Below are 11,401 nucleotides of genomic sequence, written 5' to 3' on the forward strand. Positions count from 1 at the left end.
GGGAAGGAGGGGCATCTATCCTCACATCTTACAGAGGGGAAAACAGTGCTTGTGAAAAATATAAGAGAACAGCAAAGACAGCCTGAAATCAACTACATGCATTAGACAACATATAAAACTGTTAACATTTTTTGGCATTGGTATAAAACTTACAATATTTGCATGAGAGTGAAAAGAAGACAACAAAGAAACCTGTAACAACTAGGCAAGAAAAAGGTAGAGGTTTAGGAGGAAAATATAAATGTCTTAGGTTTAAGAACAACATGGATAAGCACGTGTGTACATTGACGTACAGGTGACCAAGAATGCTTGTGAGGGTGCAGTTGGCCAGAGGCGTGGGAAAGGATTTCACAGTTAGGCCTATGCTCCCTTAATTATTACCACTTACCTCTGCACCCTGTGTTGCTAAAATCACAGTTCATTCTAAATAAGCCACTAGGGGAGATCTGTGATATGATACAATGAAGAAAAAGGCATTTGCAGGAATCCTTTCTGCCCCCTGTGGTTCCACACTCTAATGAAGCTCACCCACATTCCCCAAGTAGAATCCTAATGAGTGAGGCTTTTTGACTCTCTCTTTGAACATTTTAAAGCTTTTCTGAAGTGTTTGAAAATTCATTATACTTTATTTGACTTCCCTTTATTGTACAGAAATAAGGAGTCCCTGATGGAATACTGGAATCAACATGTTTCAGAAATTGCACCCAGCAAGTGGAGGAGCACCTGTACAAAAAAATGATGCTCCCTGGAAGTCAGTTAAGCATTTATGTACACATTTATGTTCACACATGTGCAAACGTGCATTCACACACTCACGTGTGTTTCACTCGTGACATGGTTACACATTTCCAGTTAAGCCAAGCCCATCACACCATAAAAATGAAGTCTACTCATCTTTAAAATAAAGTATGCGTGCAGCAAATTATATAGGGAAAAGAAAAAAAACAAAAAAAAACAAAAAGAAAGCAATTCAGAAGGGCAACAGAACAGAAAGTTGTAGTTAATTATGATTTATAAACTTATTAACTTGCTAAGCATTGTAACGAACCAAAGAACAAATTTAATTTTAAATAACATTAAAGTAGCAGTGTTGCCTAGATGAAAACATGAGCCAAGGAAATGTATTTAAAGACTGAGAAATCACATTTTTTAGGAAATAGCCCAAATGTCACCTTTTAATTCAGCTTTATTCATTTAACATGAATGCAAGTAGAACTAATACAGAATAATAACAGCTCAACATTTCCTAGATAATTGTTATTTAGTGAAATACTGTGTGTATTTTTTCCTCCTTTGACACAAGTTGTATATTATTCACAAAAACAAATTGCCATGTCAGTTTATAGTTTTGAACCCTAATGTTCTCTGTGCACCTACTCTGTGCAAATTATAGTCTAATAATTTACATATTATGTATGTACAATTAGGCAGAAGAAGGCATCATATTCTCTAACTTGAAAGCAAAAGAAATTAAAATTATATAGGAATGTTGGTATTTTGGAAATCATATGAAATAGGATGACAAAACTGTTATACTTAATTATATAATATATTTGAGTTGAATTATATATTTGAACTTCCCTGGTTTTGCTCAATAGCCTGTGAAACAAGAGAGATACTGTAGTAGGAAATAAGTCAACATGTATTTCATCAGCCACGTCCGGCTTGTCAGCGTTTTAGCACCCAGGTACTGATTTTGTTCCGACACCAATCTCTTCAATTTTAATATGGACTGATGATCAGAGACAAAGGAGAACAATGGTGTGCCTCTCTATAGGTAAAAGTTTTAAGGAACTAAAACATTCACAACCTCCACTCTTTTGTCAATTATCAATAAGTTTCCACAGAGCACCTGGGTTTCAGGCTCATCTCATCTTTGTTTTCCTGAATTCCCCAGGCAGAGCTCATCTGTGCCTTTATCAAATCTCGCCCTTTTTTATATATAATAAAATTGTACATATACAGTAGACCCTTGAACAACACAAGGGTTGGGGCGCCGAGCCCCACACAGTTGAAAACACATGTATAACTTTTGACTTTCCCAAAATGTAACTGCTAATAGCCTTCATTGACTAGAAGCCTTACCAATAACATGAACAGTCAATTAACAAATATTTTGTATGTTATATATATTATATACCATATTCTTACAATAAAGCAAGCTAGAGAAAATAAAATGTTATTAAGAAAATCAGAAGGAAGATAAAATATACTTACTGTTCATTAAGTGGAAGTGAATGATCATGAACTTCATGCTCATTATGTTCACATTGAGAAGGCTGAGGAAGAGGAGGAGGAGGATTATGAGGAGATGATCTTGCTGTCTCAGAGGTGGTAGAGACAGAAGAAAATCCATGTCTAACTGGATTCTCACAGTTCAAACCCTATGTTGTTAAAGGGTCAAACGAGCACTTTAAATGTCTGCCACAGTGTAAAGTGTTTTCCAGAGATTATTTAATCTCTCTAAACAATCAATTGAGATAGTATTAAGTCTATCTCACTGATGAAGAAATAGAGGAGTAGATAATTTACCACTATTCTCTATACAAGCACAGTGGCTCAGGCCTGTACTCCCAGCACTTTGGGAGGCCAAGATGGGTGAATCACCTGAGGTTGGGAGTTCGAGACCAGCCTGGCCAACATGGTGAAACTCCATCTCTACTAAAAATACAAAAATTAGCTGGGTGTGGTGTGTGTGCCTGTAATCCTAGCTACTTGGGAGGCTGAGGTAGGAAAATCGCTTAAATATAGGAGGCGGAGGTTGCAGTGGAGCCAAGATCTCACCACTGCACTCCAGCGTGGATGACAGAGCAAAACTCTGTCAAAAAAAAAAAAAAAAAAGCCTTTCTAAACTCATTAGGCCTAGTGAGTGGATCTAGGCATGGATCTCAGGCTTTCTGACTCTGTTGGGTGTTGTTGTCAAGTCTCATGCTGAGTACCATGAAACCCATTTGGTGGGTGGTCAGATGGCTATTGTGTGGGTTGGTTAGGTTGTTGGTTGTTGGGTTTTCATTACTTTTCCAATAAATTGGAAGCCTCTTGAATGCAGGGATTACAATGTTTGTTTATTCCGGAAGCATTGATTGCCTACTACGTGCTAGCCTTTGTTCTGAGTAATTGGACTATTGCAAGGAAAAAAATAGAAAAAAAATACTGTGGTCTCTTGGAGCTTACTGTCTGGTAGAGGGAAAAAGACAAATACAGATTTACAAATAAATATATAATGTGCCTGGTGCTATTAAGTGCTGTGGGGAAAAATAACCCAGGAAGTGGAAAAGGAAGTCTTAAAGGTTAGGAGGCAGGGTAGCTATTTCATAAATGGTGGGTCAAGAAAGGCATCAAAATAAAGTGATACTAATCCCAGACAAAGGAGCAGTGATTGCCAAAGACACGAAGCATGAGTGTATGATGTCCCTTGTGAAAGGAACACCAACAAGAGCAGAGCTGCTGAAGCCAGGTGTGAGTGAGCACAGTTGTAGCAGGTGAGGTCAGAGAAGTAGCAGAACAAGGGGGTTTCCCATCAGATAGAGCCTGAAGGCTATTTTAAGACCTTTGGTTTATGAATACAATAGCTGGTATGGTTCCCATTCAGTAGATTTTTTATTTCATGTTTTTTTAAAAGAGAGCAGTGACTTTGACTTCTAACAGGTCATGCTTTGTCCTATTGATGTGGAATTATCATTAGGTAAATTATAGGGCTGGTGATGGATTCCTTAACTTCTGCAAAGCTGATTTAAAGTTTCATAAGTAAATTCGTAACAGTATAGAATATATCTCTTAATGACTTGATAAAACAATTAATTTTCAACCCAGATCAATAAAATCCTTAAAAAGTGGTGACCCCAGACAAATCCTATAGTATAGGAACATCATCCTGGACTATACTCAGGACTACAATTTTTTAAATATAGCTTTTTACGGGATAATTTAAGCTGTTGTATGAGAATCAAGCTTTACCTAATTAGCATTAGCTACTAGAGTACTCAGGAAAAAGTGAATCTCAGAGACAGCGAGAGAGAGAGAGAGAGAGAAGGGGGAGAAGAGAGAGACAAAAAGGAGGAGAAGGATGTAGATACAAAATCTAGCTGAGTCTACAGTTGGGATCAGGGAGAGATTCTGGGAAGGTTTTCCTTGATTTTAAAGAGACACAAAACAGAAATGTTCTCTTGGTTCAGCCTCCAAAGAGTGTCAGTGGCATCTGCCAGGCTGCCTTATTTGGACAAGCTATGATTTTAGGGTGGCAAAATGTGAAGCTGGTGAAACAGCCTGTTGGGATGGTGTTGAGCCATTGAATTAACCTGTCTTGAACTTGAAACAGCAGGATTACAATTTAAACCATTTTAGATGGGTTTTCCCTTTGTTGCAACTGAAAACTGGCTAGGTAATAAAAATTCATATAATTTAAGCTGCTGTATGAGGAAGATAAGTGATCCACCAAAAACTCAGTGAACCTCGCTAGGAGTGGAGGAACAAAGATGACCAAGTTCCTTAATCTGGCTGAACTTTAATTTACTTATTTGTAAAATTGTACCACGAATAATGATTTTGTAATCTTGATATGGATATTGTTATTATTATTAACTTTGGGCTTTGGAAACAAAAAAATCAGCAAAGGGATTTCTATTGCATATGCGGAAAAGTTCAATGATGCCTCTGGCCAATAGAGTAGTTCCAATATAAGATTTGCTAAATGGAGGGTGAGCCCTCTCTTAAGAATATTAACACTTAATGTGGATGTCTAAAATTTAGATGAATTTTAAGTTTTTACCCTGATGGAAGCCAGGCTAGGCCATTGTGCTGTCATGGAAAGAACAGACTTTGGAATTTGGAATCCAGAGGGCTCTGTGATTTATTGGTATGCAACTTGGGAAGAGAATATAATTTCTCTTAATTCATTGAGAAAATAGAAGCTATATCAAAAGTTCCACCTGCATCCATCACCAAATACAGCAAAGTTTCTGCATTCATATCCACAAGCTGTGTCTTTTCCTCTCTTAGGATGAATGAACTCACACTGCTTCAAAGGCCCACTTCTGCAATGTGTCCTGGGCCCTCTCTCATCTAACCAAGGACATCTCTTTTGCTCTCTTCTCTCTTTCCTGCATTATCAAGTTTCCCCTACTTACTTATTATTCCCATTATTATTCAAGGACGTTGTAGGTGGGTGTGGTGGCTCATGCCTATCCCAAGTACTCAGTGAGACATGATGGCATCACTGCACGCCAGCCTGGGTGACACAGCAAGACCCTGTTTCAAAAGAAATTGCAATATTTCCTACCTCCTATCTTATCAAAAGCTCTCTCTTTATTCCATAACTTCTTTAAACTATTGCCCAATATCTCTGTTTCCCTTTTCAAGAAAATTCCTTGATATCTTCACTTCTCCCCTTTCTATTCTCTCTTGTACCAATTCCAATTAGCCTTTCAATCTGATCTCTCCACTGAAACTACTCTCCCAGTTACCTGTGTTACCAAATACAGTGGTCATGAATTAGTTCTAATTGCAGATATTATTATATCAGCAGCAATTGACATAAACTCCCTTCATCTTTATATACTTGGCTTGGGGGACAACACTCAGTTTTCTTCCTACTTCAATGGCCATCGCTTTTCATTTTCCTTTTCTGGTTCCTCCTCGTCCTGCCAGCTCAAAATAGTGACATGCCCAGGACTGACTCTTGGACCTTTTGTCAATTACATTTAATGCTTACGTTATTTCATTCAGCCCTCTGAATGTGGAACTCATATGTTTATCTGCTTATTTGACTAAACATCTCACAATTAATCCATCCCAAACCAAACTCTGGATTTCTTCCCATCCCACCCCTATGTCAGTTTCTTCTGCATTCTTCTCTTAGTAAATGGCAACTTCATCATCAGTTTCTCAGCGCACAAATTTGGGAATCGTGATTGAGTTTTCTTTTCATACGGCCTCTCTATAAGCAAGTCCTTTCAGATTCATCTGTGAACTATTAAAAATCCAAACATCTCTTATTATTTTGCTGTTTTTTCCCAAGTCTAAGCTACTGATATTTCTCACTTGTTTCTGATTTGCTTACCCTGTGCCCAGTCTCTTTCCGCCAGCAGCCAGAATGGCCTTTGTAAGATAGACCATGCCACAACTTGGCTCAGAATCCTCCAGTAGTTTGTATCTCTTTCAGTAAAAAAGCCAGAGTCCTGGAAATTGTCTTCAAGTCTCACATGATTGTGCAACCACCAACCACCACTCCTCTGACCCCTTCTACTACTACCTTCCCCTTCCTCCTTTCATTCAAGCCACATTTGCTTCTGTTGTTCCTTGAAGCATGCAAACACCCAGGGCCTTTGCATCAGGTTCCTCTCCTCCTGAATGCTTGTCCCCACTAACCTGCCTTGCCAGCTCCCCCACTTCCTTCGCGCCTCTGCTCAAATATCCTCTTTTCAGAGAAGCCTTCCTTGACCAACATATACAAAATAACTCCTCCTCCATGGCACTGTATTCCCTTATCCTATTTAGTTTTCTCCAAAGGAGTTTAAACCAAGTAACATGTGTATTTGTTTCTCATAGGTCCTCCACCATCATATTATAAGCAGCACAAGAAAGTGGTTTGCTTGGTTTTATTCACTGCCACACTTAGAACTGCATCTACCGTGTCATAGCCTTTCCATAAATATCTACTACATACATAAATAAACAATGAATGTAATAATCATCTATAGTTATACAGACTATAACCACCAATGCTACATATGGTAGATTTTATATTCATTTCTATTTCCTTATCTTTTTCTACATAAACAAATACATTGTTTGATTTTTCTGTTCATTTGTCCTACAGAGAGGAGACCTTATAATATATTTCATTTCATATTCTAATTGTTTAACTGAACACAAAAGCCAAACCATATTCACACATTATTTTGAACTATTCACAAATGAGTCTTTTAACAGTGGGGTAGCCTTTCTTCAAACAGATGAGTCAGACTTTCCTTACACATTTGCCCATTTTTTGAACAGTTAGTCTCTTTCCATTTTTAATTCACTCTTCTCATTAACAGCATGATAAGCGTGTGTGCCAAATAATGCCTTACTATTTCAAATAATATTTGGAAGATAGGGTAAAACAATGGGGCTGAGGAGGGTGGTGAGTTCTCTGAGTGGGAGTTTTAAAATTGTTTATATATCTTCTAGAAAAATTAAACCCACTTGTATTGCAACACTGGGTTTCTTAGCCAGCTTTTGCCTTTGATATGTATGCATTGCCTTGGTAAACTCTTTTCTTGTATTATTCATGAACTTATTTTTATTAATTCTTCACTCCCAGCCATTTCTAGAAATACATGCTTTCGTCCTATTTGGGATGCTCCAGAAATAGTGATTAAAAAGAAAAGTTTTTATTGAAGGAGTTTTATAACCTATATATGATGGTCGGTGAGACTCACGTCCTCTTTAATGTGGAAAATGTGTGAAGCGGGGTAAACAACCTAGCCTTTCCAGCCCGTTCTGCTTCAGAAGAACATAACTGTTCTATCAATCTTTACATGCTGTGCTTGTTATCTACCTAATCAATTAACACGGACATCCATACCGGGTATCACCATTGAAAAAATGGGTTGCATAATAGGTGATTTAAGCCTCACTTTGTCCTCATGTGATTGTAAGAGTCACCATGTTGTCTTGGGAAGAACATGACCTTTGGGTTAGTTGAGCATTAATTTAAATACCAGCTTTAACATAATAACTCTATGACCTTAGGCAGGTTACTGAGGGTGATGGTTAATATTGAGTGTGAACTTGATTGGATTGAAGAACACAAAGTATTGCTCCTGGGGTGTGTCTGTGAGGGTGTTGCCAAAGGAGATTAACATTTGAGTCAGTGGACTGGGAGAAGCGGACCCACCCTAAGTCTGGGTGGGCACCATCTAATCAGCTGCCAGCATAAAAGCAGTCATGGAAACAGCAGACTGGTTGAGTCTTCTGGCCTCCATCTTTCTCCCATACTGAATGCTTCCTGCCCTCAAACATCAGATTCCAAGTTGTTCAGCTTTTGGACTCTTGGGCTTACAGTAGTGATTTGCCATGGGCTCTCAGGCCTTCAGCCGCAGACTGAAGGCTGCACTATCGGCTTCCTTACTTTTGAGGTTTTGGGACTCAGACTGGCTTCTTGGCTCCTCCGCTTGCAGATGGCCTACTGTGGGACTTCACCTGCTAATCATGAGTCAATTCTCCTAATAAACTCCCCTTGATTTATTCATCTGTCCTACTAGTTCTGTCCCTCTAGAGAACCCTGACTGATAACACTGCATCAGCTTGAACTTACCTTGTTCATCCCTAAGAAAAATAGAAAGAAGAATAATGGATTTTATAGGGTTGTGGTCAAGACTGAGTGACAACTGACCAAGAACAGTATACAATATTCCTGGAAAATTGTGGTGATAGTAGCTCTCTTTCCCTTCTTCAACCACCTGTACATTAGAGTCCTCTTTGCTAACTATTCCAGTTCATTTTTATTATTGTTTCACAGAACCTCCCTGAAGAAAGATTATACAAATGTACCTTGTTGAACTCGAGGGGCCATTTCATTTGCCAATGAAATGTGGGCCAAGTGGTGTGTCACTTCTAAGCAGAAGCAGCCTGGTCCATCACACGTCTTCGTAATCTTGGTCATGACAAGCAGAGGACAGGCACTCTATTAGCATGAGTCCCAAAGTGAAGATGACAGAACACACTGCTATAGCTGTGCAGCAGATGTGTAACATGAGAGAGCAATAACACTCAATTTTTTCAGTCACTAGAACTTGCAGGATGTTTATTATCGCTGCTTAATCCAGCCTATCCTGATTGATATTCACTATCCACTCCTCTCCCACCACCAACAAAACAGTATCCAGTGTGTCCCAGTGAAAGAAAACATTAAAAAAAACTTCCCTAGAATTAATTATGGCCAAGTATCTTTGTGAGTTGTTAAAATTGTTCATGGATGCTATCTGCCCTTAAAGAGATCACATTTATTATTTCAGCATATGTTGACATGTATTATCTCTGTTCCACTCACACAAGATATTCTGTGACCCAGAAACATGAAGGAGATGTCACAAAGTGTCCTTCTGTGAAAAGGTTGTGGAGAGAAGAAAGAGTTTTCTCATTGTAACCACATCATATTCTACATATGTCCCAAAGTGATGGGCTTGCTGCAGCATCTGTTATTGTAGAAGGACAAAAAGCAATTCCACAAGCTATTTTAGTTTTCCTAATGGAAAAACTAGATGCTGCAGATGAAAGAGTTATTAGAAAAATAATCTCAGCTTTTCTATAAAAGCATCCAAAATGTGCTGCACGTCGTGGGCAGCCCGTCAGCACTGTGAAGCTGTACATTAACAGACAGGATTTATAACCAAAATATATCTTACATTTAAAGATCTTTCCCCCAGAAAGTCTCCGAAGAAGAAGAGCCAGAAAAGACACCTGAAGTTGAGTGAACATATTTCAGCCTCCTTTTCAATGCAGCCTGTTCCAAGGACAGGTAGAAGCCTGGAGACCAGAGTTCACCCAGGTTTCTCCTCCAACCTGTGTTTTCTCCCCTTCCTTTCCTGGCCTTCTGCTTCTTTGGCACCCTTCTCCAATTCTGCTTTTGATGATGTGCATCTCTGTCCTTGACTCTTGCCATTTCTCCTTTTTCTCAAATTTTAATTTAAAAAATTAATGGTGATAAAATACACATAAGAGAACATTTACCATCTTAACCACTTTTAAGTGTATATATCAGTAGTATTTAGTATGTTCATATCGTTGTGAAAACTGAAACTCTATACCCTTTAAACAACAAGTCCCTCTTTCCCCTTCCTCCAGTCCCTGGCAACTACCATGCTTATTTGTCATTTCTATGAGTTTCATTATACTTGATACTTCATATAAGTGAAATCATACAGTATTTGTCTTTTTAGTGACTAGCTTATTTCATTTTGCATAATGTCTTCAAGGTTCATCCATGTCGTAGCATGTGTCACAATTTCCTTCCTTTTTAAGGCTGAACAATATGCCATTGTGTGTATACACCACATTGTGTATATTCATTCATCTGTGGATAGACATTTGGGTTGCTCCCACCTTTTAACTATTGTGAATAGGGCTGCTATGAACATGGTTGTGCCATTTCCTCCCAATACTATGCTGACTTTGTGCAGAACTCAGCCCTAGATAAAATGAGTTTGCTCTTCCATCCCCAGTTACATTTGAACAGGGATCAAGTAGCAAATCTGGAACTGGAGGGAGGTGATGAGGTGCTCGCTCAGTCGTAACATTGAAGGGGCCCCAAAACACTCAGAAATCAAGGCAAGTGATATTTCAACACACCATTTTATTTTAACATATCAAAACCTAATGCAAAAATTCATGATGAACAAAATATCAAGATTTTAAAATAAGGGAACAGTAACAGTATTGTTCAGAACCATATGGGAGCAAAAAAAAAATCAGCAATACTCATCTTGCCTTTATTTAAAATTTTCTATTTTGTTCATCATGGCATTTGGCATTTTTATTTTTAAAATAGTTTTATTTTCCTTATTTTAAAATATTGCATTAAAATATGATTTATCTTGTTTACTGAGCTTTTTGCTGCCTCCTTAAATAGTGCAACTCCTACAAGTGCTTCAGTCTGCGCTCCTCAGTTCCAGTCCTGTCAAAGAAATTAGAGTTTTGTGCTTATGGTGGCCATTGGCTTTATACAATCAGATCAGACCAAGACATTGTTTCTTTATTATTGTCTTTCTAAACCTAAGAAGCAAGGAGACTTCCAGAGCTTAAGCTCTCTCATCAATTCTGCACATGATTTGCCAAATATATCATTCTTTAGAACACACTTTTTTTGTGAAAATAAGTTTTTCATGGCCAAATTAGTTTTGTAGGTAATCAGTAGAACGGAGTTAAACAGACATTACTTTAGGATGTCTAAAAACATATTCTGGATGTGCTAATGTATAGTGAGGTGCCAATATATGTTGTCAGTGTCTAAGATAGGTAGAGCCTGAAGTGTATTCATATTTGAGCAAGAAAGTATCTTTTCAAGGGCAATATACCTTAAATAATTATGCCAGACTAGCATTCCATGCAAGACATCCTGAGAAATGCCTAGACAGTGTTGGAAAAGAGATCTCAATAAACGTTCTTGGAGAAGATGCACACAGCTTGTGAAGAGGTAAATTAATAATAGGTGTGCTGACACAACCTAAAAAAATGGTGTCACAACAGAAAGTTGAAAATAGCTCACTTGCCACTCTGGGGGAAGAAAGTTTACATTTCACGATTTAACACACTCCTGTTGTTAGATAACACACAGCTTCATGTAGTATAGAGTAGGAGAGATGTGAGTTATTGTTCACCAATCTTTTAAAGCTTCTATGCTTTCATTGACAGAAAAATA

Source organism: Nomascus leucogenys, chromosome 2 (genome assembly GCF_006542625.1).
Source record: "Nomascus leucogenys isolate Asia chromosome 2, Asia_NLE_v1, whole genome shotgun sequence".
Taxonomy (NCBI): domain Eukaryota; kingdom Metazoa; phylum Chordata; class Mammalia; order Primates; family Hylobatidae; genus Nomascus; species Nomascus leucogenys.